General features: G+C 35.4%; 1 protein-coding gene across 3 annotated transcripts in view; it reads left to right on the forward strand.

Moving 5' to 3' along the window:
- The window catches only part of LOC138705824 (toll-like receptor 7), a 598,894-nt gene that overhangs the window by 60,651 nt on the left and 519,016 nt on the right, over positions 1 to 19,227 (forward strand). The window contains exon 2 of one of the 3 annotated variants that reach the window (XM_069834490.1): positions 8,303 to 8,376. The exons of the other annotated variants lie outside the window; for them this stretch is intronic. The gene's annotated coding sequence lies outside the window, so the exon portion shown is untranslated. Of the gene's footprint in view, positions 1 to 8,302; positions 8,377 to 19,227 lie in introns of those variants that run through there. 3 annotated transcript variants of the gene reach the window in all.

The raw sequence follows: 19,227 nt of genomic DNA on the forward strand, positions 1-19,227 counted from the left end.
TTATTAGGCCTATATCAAGACATAATAAACACATGAGACATGATAGTAGCTTTTTTAAAGAAAACAAATAGTTGTTGAACTCCTTCACTAGCAGTAATGACGCAGGGCAACCAAAGTTTTCTACAGTTGTAGCTACATTATTACTGAAATTAAAAAAAAAATCCTCAGAAGAAGAACAGTAATAGTAATATTTAGGCTTCGTATTCCAGCTACCTAAAGACTGAAGTTAAAGACACATTGGGTATATAGTACGCCGAATATAGGTAATGCAACAGATAAGGATATATAAAGAAACAGGTCGTCGCTGCGTGTTCGTGGAGTACAGTCAACTCCCGACATTCTGAAGCTATAGGCCTACTAGTAAACACGTGCTTGAGCAGTGATGTTCATTTTTGTCGTGATCTTTGCAGTGAATAATAATGTGCATCCGTAAATTACGGAACTTGATATGATTTTATATTGTAAGAAATTCTTTCAATGGCACATGACGTTATTGGTGCATGATATAGTACGAGATATTCCTATTGCCTGATATTTTTTCGTGTTTCATTAGGATATTGCATGTCGCTTATCACTGAAAACCCACTAATTTTCTATGTACATCTCTAGAAATTCCCTAAAATGTAGATTATTTAATTTATTAATTGGGATGTTGGCACTGAACATCATGGTAGGCTAAACAAATTCATGCTAAACGTCGAGTTATCTTCATAATTTTCAGATTGTGATAGTATTGGTTCTTTTGAATACGTTCAACACACTTTCTTTGCCTTTTGGTATCGCAGTGTCTTCCAGTGCACTATTTTTGTCACTTTTACGTTCATTTTACACAATTTATATGTAATGTTGTCTATATTGACAGTGAAAATATTAGTTCAAGTATCTTCAACTATGCCCTGCAATATTACACGCTTGAGCGTCTTACCTAAGGCATTTTACCTCTGCAATGAACCTTCAATCAGCCACAAAGATGTAGTTATTTAAATAATACGACTAGTAAGAGCAGTGATGGATAAGACTACTCACTATGACTGCGTCCCGATTTTGACTTTCTAGAGGAAGAGGGCAGGGGATGCGTAACTATTTTCTATACGAACGTACCTATACCTGAGCTGTGATATCACATGTATTTCGAATCAGGCAACTTCTTTCCAATTTATAGGTAGCTGAAATACGGAGCCTAGTGATATTAGTTTTGATTCAGTTGAGACATACTAACACATTATGCGCAGGACCAAAAGTTACGTCTATTTTGTTACTGCAAAGTCAGCAATGACGTTGAAAGTGAAACCGCTACATTTTCTTTCTCTTTTGTTTACCTAAATAGCTCGAAGTTTTGAAAATCTATACCCTCTCAGACGCCGCAATTTATCATGATTTGTCTGTCTGCCTCGGAGTCAAGGTAGGATTGGCTTATTCAATCACAATCCATGACAGGTCATTTTTATGTCGGAATTTCAGTTCCAGACGTCAGATCTATGTTACAATCTGCCGCCTCATATTTGGGTCACCGTTGTAAAAGAAAGGACGCGAGCGACTATGGTGAGGGTTCTCTTTGTTGCTGTGTGCACTGCATCTACTTTATGAATGATTCATTAGGGGACTCGGGTTGTGGGGGTGGATTGTAGAATAAAAATTCAATACTTCCTGTCTCTGCTACAAAGGACATATTACCTTTCTTGCCGTTCGCTTATTTTGTTTTTAATATTTTATTGTCACTTATAATCCGTTATGAGTATGGAGACACACAACTGCGCCAATTTAGTTCTCGTGTTCTATTTTGAACCCTAATATAGACGCGTGATTAAGATGACACAATATGTCAGTACAGGTTTTTACGCATTGTTCTACGAATTCAGTTCAAATTGTGTCTGTACCTACATAATTTATTCCCTTTAAGAATCATTCATACCGCAAAAGTGGGATAATTTTTTTGAAGTCAAGATTTCATTTCGTTTTTCGCATCACAGACAAATTTTTTTTCTTTTCATAATTCGAAAGTAAAATATCTTAATTCATTTGTAAAGTCCAGTGTTTGGTCGCCGGCGCAGTGGAAATTTGTTAGCTGCGTGCGGAGTATAACTCCAACATCACGCTGCAGAGTTAGTACATACAGTTTCTGATTAATAGGCCTATATTAGAGATGAACAAAACTAACTGTCGCTCTCGCTCGCTGTGTTCGCTGCATTTGTCTTTCGAGTTTCGGCTCGTCATTCTCGAAATAGCATTTGATCGGTGTGGAAATATTTCGTAACTTTGGATAACATGCATCATTGAAATAAATAACATAAATGTTTAAATGAGACAAAAAGACAAAACGGAACAGTATCTTAGTTATCAAAATGTTCTGGTTCCATTATATGATATTACCTATGGTTATATAAATAAATAAAAAATTCTCAAATAAATCTGCATTTCTAAGAAACATGAACATGACATTAATATATTTTTACTTGAGATTGCACACTTGATCTTAAACATATGAAAAGAAAATGTCTAGTCTTTTAGTAAGGGCCTAGTAATTGAATAAAGATTGGGGAACGGATTATTATACACTGAAAGGTAGAGATGTTTCAAACAATAGACTACTTGATTGTTTATAAATTATAACAGTTGCCAAAGTAGATAAAAGTTCAGTCAGGTATAAACAACTGTTGACTTCGGGAGATGATCAATATCGAGTCTCGGAAGACTCACAACCAGTCTTTACGTCAAGGACGCGACGTAATACAACATTGTCGTGCGGGTTTTCGGCTTTGCTGGCGCAGTTAGTCTCGTTTTCTCGATCGTTGTTCATCTCTAGCCTATATGCCTAGTGTAGTATGAGAATATTTATTCATAGCCTAGTTGCTTTCTCAGAGCGTTTCTTTCATGATATCCAATTCTTGGACAAGTACTTCAAACATCTTCTACAACTATTAAACTTCTCGAATCGTCACAGAAAACACTAACTTTCTCCCATTAATGAAAATTTTTCAGCAAAAAATAAATGAAGTACAAGTTACAGTGTTTGCTTCTGAAATGTTATGATGAAGTTGTTCAGTCTTCTGAAGAAAAATCCCGGATATTCTGTAATTTGTGGCATAAGAAATATTTTGATGGGCTACGACAATCAGAAGAGTTGTGACAATGTAAACATTTCTGATATTCCGAATTCTCATTTTCCAACAATTACTTCTAAAATTGTATACGTAATTATTCATTATAATGCCTTTCAACTGACAACTTTAACTTTATTATAAAGGTTCGAAAACGTTATTACTTTTTTCCTCTTCAAAACTGTACAGTAAGTCAGTTACTTAGCGTTAGATGCTTAGTTATTTACTTCTGAACTAAATACGTGTAGACTATATTAAACAATATTTTTATACTTTTTGCATTTGTGTCTATTTTCTTCTGTACTTGTATTTTTTTTTTATTTTTGCATTTGTATTACTACTTTGTACATGACAGAAGACCAGTGATAACTGTTATTTATATTATGAAGGCTTTAGCTAAAACATTTGAGGAGCTGGGTGCAATAATAAGATTATGGCGATTAAGGCAATGATTCATGGTACGTTCGACCTGGTTGGCGAGTTGATATAGCGCTAGCCTTCTATGCCCAAGGTTGCGGGTTCGATCCCGGGCCAGGTCGATGGCGACAGGCTCATGTCAGTAGATTTACTGGCATGTAAAAGAACTCCTGCGGGATTAAATTCCGGCACATCCGGCGACGCTGATATAACCTCTGCAGTTGCGAGCGTCGTTAAATAAAACATAACATTTAACATTTCATGGTACGTAAATTTCTAATGCGATATTGACTAACTGAGAAAAATCATGAAAACCCCAGTCACATTGGCCGGCCACAGAATTTGAACCCGGGACCTCTCGAGTCCGAGTCTAATGCGTTACCACTGAGTCACGCCGCTCGGTTTCATATTATTGTTGTAATAATAATGCATATTTATAAACAAGTGATTTGATGAAGAAGGTAGCTTTGACAATAAAGAATTTAGTTTGGATCCCGCCTCGAGTAATGCAGCTGGATTGTCGGACGATTAATTTTTGTCTTTCTCTGTCAACGACTTCGCCGATGATGTTTGTGGTGGTGGTAGTGATAATGATGGTGATTATAATAACGATAATGATGAATATGGAAATAGTAGTGGTGATAATAGCCATTTGTGACGATGATATTTGTGATTAACTAGGCTACTGTAAGCCAGTTGTATTCAATTAGAATTAGAGTCTAGCTGGGCGGAAGGGAAGGCCTACTGGCCTTAGCTGTGCTAGATTAAATGTATTATTATTATTATTATTATTATTATTATTATTATTATTATTAACCCTGGTATTTAGGCATTTATAATACTTAGAATACATATAGACATCGCATGAAAAATGCACTGTAAGTGTAAAGTAAGGTATAATAATAGGCAGGAATAAAGACAATTAAAATCATGAAAAGGCTCTGTGAATTTAGAAAAATATATAATAGGCTATATTTTATATGGTAATTTGCATCACACTTTGTCGTTGATTGCACATTATCACAAGCTAGACCAACATATTTACGTTTTCTGATGTTGAACTCTACCTTATATCGGAGAGAACAGTTTTCATCACAGAAAAATATCGAACTACATACAAAAGATGGTGTAATTGGAGCATGTTTTAAACAAGTTAGTGCAGACTGTTTACAAATGTAGTATCACTTTTATTGGCAGATTTATTTTATTTCATGTAAGCCAGTAATTAGAGACAATAGAAATTTGAACTTTTCGCTCATGACATTTGGATTGATGAGAAGAGAAAACAAGGCTTAAATTAAAATGAAGTTATTACCATAATTCAATGGAAACATATAGCAAGTAATATAAAGTATACACATTAAAACTAAATGATATATCAACCTTCATTAGCCTATGGTATTCACTTAACTTTAACCCTTGCTTTCTCCATTTTTAATAAATGGCGCTTGGCCCACTATGGCTCTGAACCCTTCAATTGTAGTAAATTAGTTGTTTATAAAAAATAATTTAAAACAGTAGGAAATAAATATAATATGTACCTATTTTTTTAAAGAAAAATGCAGAAATAGGTATTTATTCTAAAAATAAGCAGAGAAACTTGTATAATAAAAATAGGCAAAATAAAAATAGACCCTATTACTTCTAATTACGTATAAACTCGTTTAAATACATGTAACTTTGACATATGCCACCCAATAATAAAAAACTTTTCTCCAAATACCCAGGCTCTAGTGATTATGAGGGGGACCAAACGACATCCATGACGAAATAGAATTATTAGGACGATACCGATAATATCGATATTTACGGCGACATCGATGTTATTTTAGTAGGTTATTTTACGGCGCTTTTTATTTAGCGTCTGAATGAGATGAAGGTGAAATGAGTCCGGGGTCCAGCACCTAAAGTTACCCAGCATTTGCTCATATTTGGACTGAGGGAAAACCCCGGATAAAACCTCAACCAGGTAACTTGCCCCAACCGGGAATCGAACCCGGACCACCTGGTTTCGCGGTCATACGCGCTAACCGTTACTCCACAGGTGTGGACACATCGATGATGATCATGATGATGACGATGACCGTGATGATTATGATTATGATGAGACATCGAAAATAATGACTACGATGATTAAGATAACCTCGACTACAAGCAATGTAATCTTTATAGATACAAATCCTAGTATTTCTGCTTGTTCGCTTTACAGAAGTGGAACCACAGTCTGTCAAATATTGCTTTGCGAGTACAAGTATAGGCCTACCTGCAGGCTAATGTATGCGTGGGCGGTATAGAAACGCGTTATATAATACGCTATAACAAAACGTCAGGGGTTGTGTTGAATTTCGTTGCAGTATCACATTCATTGGAGACTTTACTCTCCTTCAGAATGGAGCAGGTTGGGGGGGAAGAACAATGAATGTTGAAATTGGGCGGGTTCGCACTTAAAAAGATTTTCAGTGCGGCTAATTTGTGAGTCACATAATATATATTCTTTTATGTTTAATTTTTCGTTATAATAAGAATGGAACTGGGGACGAAGGGGAGGAATTCATTGTTGACCGCAAGTCATGGAGCCTGTAATCTGCCGGGCCGCCATGTGCCACCCTCTAGCACTACCTGCTTTAACAGACACACCCCTAGGCTATTAACTCCACCCCTGACCCGTCGACAGGTCACAAGCGTATTGACATGCAGGTCGAGGGGAGGGCACAGAAAAGCACAACTAGATACAAGTGGTCCCACTTCGTGCCATTTTAGGCTCGCTACATTTCTTCCTTATGGCGCTTAGGACGGCTTTGTAGAAATTTCTACGAGAACAACAGAAAATTATTGTGCACACTATATTCGGCTAGGTTCTCCCGCGATATTTTCGTTTTCCTGGTGGGGTTCATTTCACCAATTATGTATCATCATCATCGTCTTATATCATCCTCTATCATCATCTTGTTAATTATAAAAGGTAAAAAGGTAAAGGTATCCCCGTAACATGCCATGAAGGCACTTGGGGGGGGGCATGGAGGTAGAACCCCATGCTTTCCATGACCTCGGCACTAGAATGAGGTGGTGTGGTCGGCACCACGCTCTGACCGCCTTTTACCCCCGGGAAAGACCCGGTACCCAATTTTATAGGAGGCTGAGTGAACCTCGGGACCGTTCTGAAAGTTTGGCAACGAGAAAAAGTCCTGTCACCACCTGGGATCGAACCCCAGACCATTTTAAACAGTAAAATGCAGAAAAATGCAGAAAAATACAGAAGAGAAAACAATGAGGCAGGCTTGTGTAAAATAATAGCATTTTATGATAAAAGGAAGAACTGAACTTTTTCGAAAATTAAAAATCAATGTCCTTGTCCAAATTCTTAAAATTTCAATCCAACTATCTTTAATTTTACATATTCCAAACGGGAAATATGACGTTCACACAGTGATAAAATGCTTTTAAAAATACTATACACGAGAAAAAGAAAATTTAATGTAATTAAAACAAATGCAGGTGGACTGTAGAGCTGATTAGCGACGTCTGGAGAGCTGGTAATCCTTAAGGGGAGAAGATGGTGAAATTTGGCAAAAAAGTTGAAATTTAAAAAAAAAAAAGAAAGAAAAAAGAAAGAAAAGAAAAAGAAAGGAAAAAATATACTGTATATTAACTAAAACTGTTCTCTGATATATGTAGCATAGAACACATATATTAGGCCCTATATGTCAGTGGTATTTAATCTTTTTTGCTAGCGTACCTCAATCTGCATTGCAATTTATATAAGAATTCACAAGACTATTATTGATACTACACTAAAAGTAAATTATTACTGCAAAAGAAACTATAGCCTAATATAATGCAATAATTATCAACAAATATAATAAAATTAATATATCAGCATTTTTACATACGCAATCAGTGAGATGTGTACCCCCTGAGAAAACACCGCTCATTCCTGGGGGTAAGCGAACCATAGATTGAATACCACTGCCGTATATTATTTCATTGGCCATCTTACACGATTGGAGGTCATTAGTAGTCATTTTGAAATGACTTACCACGCTGGGATTTTAAATGCATGCTGTTGTTGACTTCCCACAAGTTTGATTTTCTGACACGGTACTTAAAAAAATGGATTTAACTCAGGAACCATTAACGGGAAGTTCATGAAATTTTGAAGACATCTTTAAGAGAATGTAAATCAACTTTTTATCCGATTAGAATGTTTATATTTTTGCAATATAAGTTTGTATTACTGTACCCAGGTGAAATATTAAAAATCTAATATAGAAAATTTGTATATTGGGTTTTTGTGAGTGAAATGTTGAAAGAATTTTGTGAATATCTTAAAGACCGACTGAGTTATATCAATTTTAATAAATACCTATGCGAGAGGGTTTACTTTTGTTAAATTTGCACCCCCCCCCCTTCAATTTTAAAAAAACTTTTGGCAGTTTCGCACACTTTAAAAGTGAGGTACCAGAAAAATTGAAAGTATTAAACAAATGAAAAAAAAAAAAAAACAGAAATTTCACCTCCTCTTCCCTTAAGAAAAGCTGTTCCTGCATAGTACTACCAGAATTTTTTACTATTTTTTTTTGTTTTTTTTTTTTTTTTTTTTTTGTTAACTCTAACATCTATTATTGCTTTCTGGTTGTGCTACGTGATGATGTTATATGTCAACGATGTGATGTTGAAACGTGTGTTCAGGTTTATATATTGTATTTTATTTTTTGAATATTGGTTAATTAATAACCCGGCACAGTTGCAATCACACTCACATTGATACAAATTTCTAAACTCTATAGACACCCATGGAACACCTCTTCCCCGAGAGCCGAGCCTGGGGATCGAATCCGGTACCTCCAGATAAGGTAACCAGCATGTTGACCATGAGACCACGGAGGCATCAATTTTGAATTTTTTGTGGCGGGGAATTAAGTCGGATTTGAGAGCTCACTGTGGCTTAGTTTTGAGAAAATTTCACATAAGTTCCTAATATCTGTCTGTCTTTTGTCTATTGATCTGTTCGTCCGTTCATCCGTCTGTGTATATATGTCTGTCTTCTGTCTATGTCTGTCTCTCTCTGTCTATATACGAGGCGCATCCAGAAAGTAAGTTAACCGATTTTTTCCCCTTGAAAGTAAACTTAATTAGCCGTGTCAATTACGCATGCGTAACTGATCTATGACGTATCAATCATATACGAGTATATATCAGACTGTTTTCTGTCTATATGCACAGTCTAGTAGGCTATATACAGGTCACGAAGCTTGAGTTGTTGAGAGTACTAGGAACAATAGACTGTGCCGTACTATTTCGCATTGTCTGTAATGAGGCGATAGTAGCGATCCTAGTGGTTAGCAACTATCTATGGATGCATATTTCCTACGTATTGAGTTTCGTGACTATATATACTAGACTGTGCTATATGTATGTTTATCTCTGTCTCTGTCTTGTCTGTCCGTCTCTGTTTTATCTGTCAATCTCTGCCTCTTTCTTTGTCTCTGTCTCTTTCTTGTCGTTCTCTGTCTATAGATACCTACTTACCTACCTACCTGACTATATATGCATATAGGCGCATTTCGTATTCCGAAGTCACGCACATAGATCTAATTACTCTCCTATTAATATGTAGAACAGCTGTCTTTACATTAAAATATTGTAAGCTTCATCTCTATTCTCTCTGCGTAAAAAAGAGACTGTTTTGCCTGTTTTCTTCCGTTTGAATTGATCTAAATGTGAAGCTAATTGCATGTATTCGTCGCTTGCCATGATTAAATATGTACTGTCTTTACCTCTGTGGCTTCCAAACCGCCACTGTTTAATGCCGATGTATGGAATTAAGTGTTCGTTTTTTAAAACGTCGCTATGACTTCGATAACAAAGCGCACATGTGAGTTTAATAAACAGAAAACAACTTCACCAATCTCATTATTGTCGTTTAAATCTAAAAATGTGAAAGCAACTGTGAAAACAACACGTTATTTTTGTTTATGGTTTTAAATGACTACCTTTCCTTTAACAAACTTGAAGTTGTGTCTCTTCTTACTTATTAGCGTGTGTATGATATTCAGCTATGTTGTATGATTTCATTGTACATGTTGACGTCCACGCCTGTGGAGTAACGGTTAGCGCGTCTGGCCGCAAAACCAGGTGGTCCGGGCAAGTTAGTTGGTTGAGGTTTTTCCGGGGTTTTCCATCAATCCACTTTGAGCAAATGGTGGGTAACTTTCGGTGCTGGACGCCGGACTCATTTCACCGGCATTATCACCTTCATCTCATTCAGACGCTAAATAACCTAAGATGTTGATACAGCGTCGTAAAATAACCTATTTAAATAAATACATGTTGACGAAAGTCTCTCAAAACGGCTTTTAATAATTTATTTTCGTATTCTATTCTATTATTAATTTTTACTTAACTATAAAATAACAAGAACTTCATTTAAAAAATGAGACATGAATGTAACTCAGCGTTAGCATTTCATAACCCTGTCAGAGTTGTTCACTCTTCCACTTGATGGACACACGATGTGACTCTCTTAACCATATGTCGTTACAACACCTGGCATGATACAACAATAGCCCTAAGCTTTGCATTGGTAACGAACAAAAAACCCTCATGCCACAGGTGGAATTCGAACCAGCCGTCCTTGTTACCAAATAGCACTAAAACTTCACGGACGATGCACAACAAATTTCATGTGTAAAATAATTCCTTTATATTTCCATTTCCTTCTTCAATTTCATCTTTTTTGGTTTATTTTTCACTTTCGTCGTATTAGCTAATAATAATAATAATAATAATAATAATAATAATAATAATAATAATAATAATAATAGTTGTCGCCATCATCATCGTCTTCCTAATTGTAATAATCCTAATTTTTAATGAATCTACATTTTGGTTTGTTGCCTATTCAGTCAATTTTAACTTTTCGAACATGAGAACAAGCTAGAGTAGTTTATCATATGAGGAGGCCCATTCCAAACCATATTAAGTCCACTGATATAACTTTTTCGGAAGAGAATAAAAACTGTTTATGAGTCAACTATGGGAGATAATTAAAATACTAAAATTATTAATTACTGGAAGAACTTAATTTATCAGAATCAGTTATATTTAAAATCACTTTTACCTCAGACTGTCCTGAAATTCAGAAAATATCATGGACATAATACGGTTTGACGTGAATATAAAAAATAAAAAGTAATTTCTTCCTCTATATTTGTAAAAATTGAACCAAAATAACTGTGTAAGTAATAGGTAACAATCCTTGATTTACTACTATGTAATTATCAATCACAAAGGTAATGTTCATACTGACGTTCTTGATCAGCTTTCTTTTTTGTTGAGAAACCCCCTTCTTTGACTCTGCGTACTGTACATATATCACATTTGGGAATCAGTACTGATGGCATCGACTTTCCCTATATTGGCATTGGTGGTTAGAACTGTGTTAAATCAGGATCCTTATCAATGTTTCTGCAGATTGAAACAAGAATACCCTGTTGAACATTACAAGATTAATATTGTAAAAAACAGTATTCTAATGAAAATAAGTACCGGTATCCTAATACCTATTAATTAAAAAATATACGAGTAATAAAAACATTATACCGAAGTTTATTTTGTTGGTGTCGTGGTGTTTTCTTCTTCACTCTTTTCCTATTTCCTCTGCTATCTCACCTATAGGCACTTCTCCATTTTCACGGATAGACTATCACATGCACAACTGGACTGCAGCGGCACCGAGCTGATACAAAGGTCGACAATAAGTTAATATTTGTAAATTGGCTCTAGTTTTTCTTAGTGCAGGAAACTTGTCACGCAAACTTACAATGAAAAATATTAATTGGTTTTGGACAGAATACTGTTTGACGCAGAGAAAGATGTGGACATTATACTGTTTGCCACGGACACCCAGTTTCATCCAATCTTTTGAATGGGATTTAATAAAGTTAGAGCCAAACAGACTTCACAGTATGATAGAGCATGTTCAGAACTATACGAAATCATATAAAACTCAATTTCCTCCGCGGATGGACTTAATACGGTTTGGAACGGACCTCATATCACACAGTATAAAACGTCAATAACTCAGGCAAGTGTTGGAACTTGACAACTGTAGTCTTCGTACGGTCTCAAGACCATTAATCTTGTCTTATTTTGGAATAATCATTACACTTTTATGCTAGAATTCTGAAATAATTATTTTAGTATACACTAACAAGAAAAAAACTGTGATCATTTTATGGGAATCGTGTTTCAATAGTCAGACGAGAAGATAGACAGACATTGGTAATATAAAATTATTCAGAATCTTGGCAGGTTGCACCCTGAAAGCTGTTAAATGACACAGTTTATATTATGAGATATCTTATTTGTTTATTTTCCCATTTTGGCTTTCTTTGAATGTCTCACTTCTCTCCTTGCTGTGGGTCTATAATAAAGCAGATGAATGGAAGTCTTTGTGACTTCTTTATTAAAACGTGCTTCTTTAAAGTTGTTTCTATATCTTCCGGTTATAGAAATAAAACTTTCCACTTTAGGATCATTCGAATACCCTGATTGTCTTCATAACCTTTTGATGTAGGATAGACAGCAATTGATTTGAAAGTCCCACTTCTGTTAATGCTTTTCTTCCTAGATATTTTCTTCTTGTTAACAACTGATTCTGATAACTGTATATTTCCGAGGGATTCCATTATTCTGTAAAACTTAATAGCTTCTCTAATCTTACTTTCCTTCGGAAGGCATTTTATCGATCCTAACATACGTAGGAGCCTTGCAATTTGTCCGTAACGTAAAATATTTATGCCATAATTATGTAGTATTGCAATGATATCTTTAAAACTAATTAGGCCTACACATTTTCACAAAATCGGTACTGTTACGCTTGTCAAAACTGGCCGAGACCTGAAGAAAAACAGAGTAACATTGGCAAACCAGTCAACTTTGTCATGAATGATTTTAGGACTTTGGAAAGTGTCCAGTTCATTAAGAAAATCATGGTGCTGGTGGGTGTGCTTAGGTTCAGTTAAATCGGAGGTATAGTCTACTCATTAAAACACAAGAGTTCTTCCTTTCTGGATCCCGTAAGTCTTCCTGAAGTTAACATATATCATGGTATTAATGTTTATGGTTAACAAAACATAGAGCCGGAGAGTGTTTTTATATTCAACCGGATCCTAATTCACATTGTGTATTCAAGCGAGACAATCTTAATGCCGGAAATAACTGGATGGTGTGTGTAATGTTAATGGATCTGAATGGCGGCGTAATAATATCCTGATGATGAGTCTTGGCAAGTGTTTCAAACTATATATTGAGTTGGTACATAGTGGTATGAACATTGTTTAAAATATTCGATGTGTTTAAAATAAAACCGTTGACGTGGAAACGTTCCTTATTCGTGTATAAACCAATTATAAACATAATTATACAGAATGAAAGTGTAATATTTCTGCAGGTTCAAATGGTCAATAGGGTACACTTAATGAATAAAAAAAAATCTATATTACGTTTTGTGATTAATGCACGGTTAATTAGAAAATTGATTTGGAAGTTTCAGCAGTCTGGCAACATCGCTGCTAACACACCCTTCTTTCTTCTCGTAATACAGATGTAAGAGGTCAACAAACTCAGGTCTATCTGCCTTAGTGAACTACCTCCCATCTTCCTTTCTGGCTACAATGTTGCAAGCTGGTCCCATCGGTCAGTGGCTTCAAATTATTGGTTTTGAAATTAAATTTACACGAAAATTGTCCACACTATTGAAATACGCCATAGGAATAAATTATTCTTCATTAGACTTTATATGGATACGAACAAAATCACGATCCTACTTGTAATAGTTACCGAATAAAAGGGTGTTAAGAGACTATGAACTTTCCACCATTGTGGTACTATTACACTATTTTGTTACATGCAACATGAACTATTCGCTCTGAAAATCTGCAAGACTATTTCACTTCCACTCTGTATATTGCATTACGTATTAGAGAAAGTCTCGAAATTCTCTGATAAAAGGCTGTATAGTTTCGTAAAGACGAGCAGTTATGGATGAATACATAATTCATACGGAAGAAAGTGACTTATTCCAAGAGTAAAGGCTGGTTCACAATAAACCGAGAGTGGAAACTATGAGAACGAGAACGGAAATATTGTTAAAATAAATGTAGGCCTATTTAAATATGAGCATTCACAATTAACTATTGTGAATGTTCATAATTAAATACATTTATTTTTTAATTATTTCCGTTCTCGTTTTCGTTGTCGTTTCCGTTCTCAGTTTATTGTGAACCAGCCTTAAGTAGTTTACTTCTGCGAAGTGGCTCTTGAGATCTCTTTTGAGAAAACGCGATGTTTTTTGAAAAAAAAAAAGTATACGAGTAAAGTAAAACAACTAATCCAATCTGATCCACTTTAAGATATGCAATTTAAATTAGTTTTTAAATCAGTGACGTGAGTTCCGAAAAGTAAATTCGTTCAAGTTATGATAGACGACGACAATAATAATCATAGTAATAACAGTCTAGTTTATACAGTCATGAAGCTTGAGTTGCTGAGGGTACTAGGAACAATAGGCTGTGCCGGTACTATTTCGCATTGTCTGTGACGAGGCGATAGTAGCGTTCCTAGTGGTTAGCAACTATCAGTGGATGCATATTACCTAAATATTGAGCTTCGTGACTGTATATACTAGACTGTGGTAATAAGTCATTCTTGCGCGAGAAAGACAAAATAGTGGTTTTAATAAACTTAAGTAAATACCTGTTATTATTATTTTCAAGATGAGGTTATTCTTCCTTTCCAATCTATTCTTTTACACTGAATGCAGTCGTTCTCGGATCTTTGAACGATAGCCATCGGAAAGAAGAAAGATAATGCTTTGTTCTAATTAAAGAGTAAAGCAATGGCGAATTGTATAGAAAAGGTGTAGGTTGTACTTTTTCAGTAAAAAAGGAAGTCCGAACGCTCCGACAATTGGCTCTATGTTCGTCTTCAGGTGATCAAACAAATGAGGTTAGGAGTTCCCACGTTTTGGGGTCGAGCAGATTTAGTTGTTTATAACGGCCCCAACGAGTAGAAATACCTTCCCATCCCAACTTTTAGTCACCTGAAGACAAAGATAGTCAATTCTCGAAACGCTCTGAAAATCTATTCATCACTAGCCAGGAAAAATATCCAGTCTACGTATACTTTTGAGATAATGCAAAGCGAATAATGGAACATGAAATCAAGATAATTTGGTTTGAGTTTTAATAATTTTGTGTTTGTGGCATGATTACTAAATGCATAGTGTTTCGATTTATGGCAAAGAAAGTACAATTTTAACTCACATTAATATACTTTTTTCTGGGGATTTGTTTAGTCCAGCGTTCGTCATTAAGAGCCGTATTCATAAACATTCTCAGCGCGGGCTTCCGGTGGATGATCAGCGAACTAAGGTTTTTCGTATTCATAAACCAGTCTTAGCGATATGAAATGATATGAATCCTGTACAAGTAACCAGTCGATAGCCGAGGCTAGTTTAGCACGCTCGTAGCGCGGGCTAGTGAAATGTCTATGAATAGCACCCTACGAAACGTAATGACGTCAGGGCAAGCATTAACTATGTGGGCAGCGAGCTATCAGTAGGCACTGTAGCGATGGGGATGCAATTGCAGTTATGAAAATAAGTAAATTTCATCACATATGTAATTCATCTGACTACAGTCTACAAAGTTTCTCCAGTTCATGCAGTGCCCAGATCATAGTGTAGGCCTATAATACTGGGTAATTTGTACGCAAGAAAGGGGCAAAAAATCCAGTAAAATAGCTTTACAGGAGATGAGCAAATATTGTAGTAATGGTTAATCAATTGATTTGAGTCTGTTTCATTTTAAATACTAAGTTAATATCATTTAATGAAAGATTGAGTACATTCACTGTAACAGAGTTCAATAGTATCAGTTCAGTTGTCATGTTTTGTATCTTTTTCTATTACGCGTTTTGCAAATGAAGCACACGTGGGTAAATAAATAAACTAAAAGTTAAGTTATATTATATTGTATAACATAACAAAATGAAAGGAAAAAGTAAAAATCTAAAATGCAGTATTCTGATTTATTCAGCTTTCATTTCATCCGTAGCCGATCAATCGATTGGTTCCTTACACATAAATACCATTATTAGGCATTCACGTTACTTTAAGTTTATTTAGATCTATATGAGAAAGAATTATCATAAAAACAAGCAATGCAAACCTCTGACAGACCTTTTCGTCAGAGCTCTGCCAGCACTGAAGCGAAAGAGTGCATTGGGCGGCAGGGCAAACTGAGGTGACGTAATATCGCATCGAGTTGATGACTGGTTTAGTACAATCATTAACTCAGATAAATTTATGTTCTTGTGTAATCTCTGTGACATCGGACTGGAGTAGAGAACGAAATGTCGAAATGGAATAATCGCATGTACGCTCTTTTTATGAAAGTTGTTTCAGTATAAACATTTATTCATGTAGTAATAATTTATTTTCTACAAAATTTTTTTATCCAGTGATGGATGCTTGACTTTTCGTCATTCACCCACCCAGTCATTCCCACCGTGAAAAATTCGCCAAAGTTGTAGTTATCTTTGCCGCCGTAATCGTTCCCTTGGTACTCCATGAGAGATGATCCATATAGCACCGCATAATGATGAGCTCCATCTTTGTTCATCACAAGTTCCTTTTGGACCTGCCGGTATAATCTTTTCGCTGTAAGAAAAATCCTAATGTAAACAATAGCACGTGACTGAAGTGAGGCTTCATTGGCCACTGTTTGGCGCCATAGATTCTCAATACGTGTTCCCGCCTACTGTTGTACATTCTGTTTCATGTTAAACAATTCCCGTTATTCGTCAAGTAGGCCTAACCTCACTACTATGCATTCGTTTGCTTAGGAAACATTTACTTTATAATTACTGGAATTAAATTATTTTTAAGTCTTATGTCTTCACAATGGACAGTTGAGGATACAGAAGCCATACTTCAGTATCACGTGCTTACGTGAACAACTACGAGCTCAAGTGACGCCAGCTTGTTACAAGAACAGACTACCTCGGTATTACTGTTGGTATTCATCCGCGTTCATAGTACATAACAAAATATAAAAGTAGCTTTTCTTTTACATAGCGTTTTACACATGAGTGAAGTTAAATGTTTCATCGTATTTAACAACTAGAATTCAATTTTTTATTTTCAAATAATACAAGATTGTGGTTTCCAAATGCGAACTATATTTTCCTGCGTCATGTGAGTGTTTCGACTGGGAGCCAATCACGGGTATGACAGCAATGTGCTGATGTTTACATTAGGATGTTTCTTACAGCGAAAACAGTATAGGTTATCATCGTGGGAAGCCGACGCTCTAGCCTTTTGGCTATCGGTGCGCCTATTTACCTGATGTGCATGTATAACACGTATTTTGGAAAAAGCTTAGAATCCGCTTGAGATGATGAGTACGAGTTGGAATCTATATTGAGAAATGTTTTTTTTCTCGTGGGTCATATTTAGCTGTAATATGAAAATGGTCGTGTTGACTCCATACCATGGAAAACTCACTATACGTCCATGTAGGGTTAACATTTCTCTTCCTAAATAAATAAGTAAATAAACAAATAAAAAGAGGAGCAATATAAATTTCGTTAAAATGTTGAAGAGTCGTAACAGAAGACCTTTCCACATTTTTATATAGGCTAGTTACGCGAACCGACTACTTCTTCAAATAAAGATATTTGCACGACCTAACGACTGCACAGTACTTCAAAACTGCTTCCAACAGCTTCTTTAAAATCTAATTTAATCTGTCCAGCAAAAATTCTGTGTACGGAAGCATTTCGGTTGCTGTCCGGCAACTGACCTACGCGACTTAGACATTGTGTACACAACATATTCGGAGCTTGGAATCGTGAAAAAAACTTTAAGCTTTTTAGTAAGTTCGGTTTGGTTGGAATGTCTAGGTCTTACATCGCCTCTGAGAGCTTCTTTCAGTACGAAGACCTACGGGAAGGCGCTCCGTACAGATTAACTTCAAAAGAAGTATGGACCGTTTTGTAAATGCACAGACCTGCAGAAAAGAGAGGAAAGAAAGAACGTTTTCCGTACCTTCATGTTCTAAATGAACATAGTGTCAGATTCCGAAAGTCTGACAGACGTCCCTGGCAGAGGGTTGAGGTGGGACACAGCACGAAGACTTCGAGAACTGAACGTAGTATTAACCACATGCCGCATGTCAGTAGGACTTTGAGCACTCAGTCGCCTGAGGAAGAGAGTAATGACGTGGTTAAACCGACATCCTTACGGTCATTTGAAAATAACAGAGTGGAGTGTATTGTTGTCGTCATATTCCTTTTCAGCTACATGAAATAATATGGGAGTTCTCACATGATGTCACATTAAAGTGGTTAGAGTAATTTATCACAATCTGTAAATCGACAGCTCTGTGGTGATTAATCTGTTCATTATAAACTACTTGTGAGAATCTGGCGCATCATAATCGCTGATCAACAATTGACATGTTCATAACTGTGAACAACAAAATTAATTACGGTAATGATTTATATGATATTGAATAATGTTAAACTTACGGGTACACAGGCATACGAAAAATCAAATTCTATTTGTTAATGTTTTTAAGTTATGTTTCATCATGAATTAGATCGCAAGGAGTTCATATTTACTACAGTAGTCTTTTGTGAAAAATAACTTTGACCCTTAAGAAGTCTCTTCCTAACATTAGTACTCGCGTGGGATGTACTACAGCTCAATTAATAATCATTGTATTGGATTTAACATGAGTATTTTATGTGATATTTGTCTAGATATTGTTAAAATGATAATGTAATACAAATACCCCCATCAAAACCATGGTACCAATCTTTATTAAACACTTGGAATATTAACAATGCATATACTGTATTATTGACTATGGACCTATACAAATATGTTTCCACTTTTAAAAAATACAGGGTGATTCAAAAGTCCCGTATTATTTTGTTATAAACGTGTACCAAAATTAATATGTTACTGGTGATACTATGAGAAAACATATCAGTAAAGTTAAACTTCCTACTTTCCATTTCAAGGCAAACTCCTCAACGCTATATAATTTTGACAGAGTGGAAAACACAGCAATGAAAGTTACAGTATTATAAAAGAAATTGTAAATAATTTCAGTTACCGTATTTGTTAAAATTTGAATATTGAAATACAATATATACAACCATGAACACCTCCAAGACATTTGTTTATAATAAAGTGAAATTATTTAAAAAATCGCTAAAAATTATAAAGATAAATAAATTTAAAAAAGTCTAAGAAAATAAATTTTAGTTTTTTGCTGAAATTGAAATACATGAACACCATCTATACTACAATGAGTATCTCGAAAAAAAAAAAAAAGGCCCTACTAATAATTATTTCTAACAAAATCACTTTTAGAATAACTAAAACACACAAAAATAAAAATTGGAAGAAAAGATCATGATATTCATGATAATATAAATAACAAACCAGTGGCGTAGCGTCAATGTAAGCTAAAAAGCTCAGCTTCCCCAGTTAATAATAATTTCATAATAAACCTGCAGTTTATGAACAAAATTATTTATTAATTTTAATAGAGTTTATATTTATGCGTTAAATATTGTGATGCGGCAGCTCAGGATGATTTGTGATGCAGCAGTAAACAAGAAGCCTGCACACACC

Source organism: Periplaneta americana, chromosome 9 (assembly GCF_040183065.1).
Source record: "Periplaneta americana isolate PAMFEO1 chromosome 9, P.americana_PAMFEO1_priV1, whole genome shotgun sequence".
NCBI classification, from domain to species: domain Eukaryota; kingdom Metazoa; phylum Arthropoda; class Insecta; order Blattodea; family Blattidae; genus Periplaneta; species Periplaneta americana.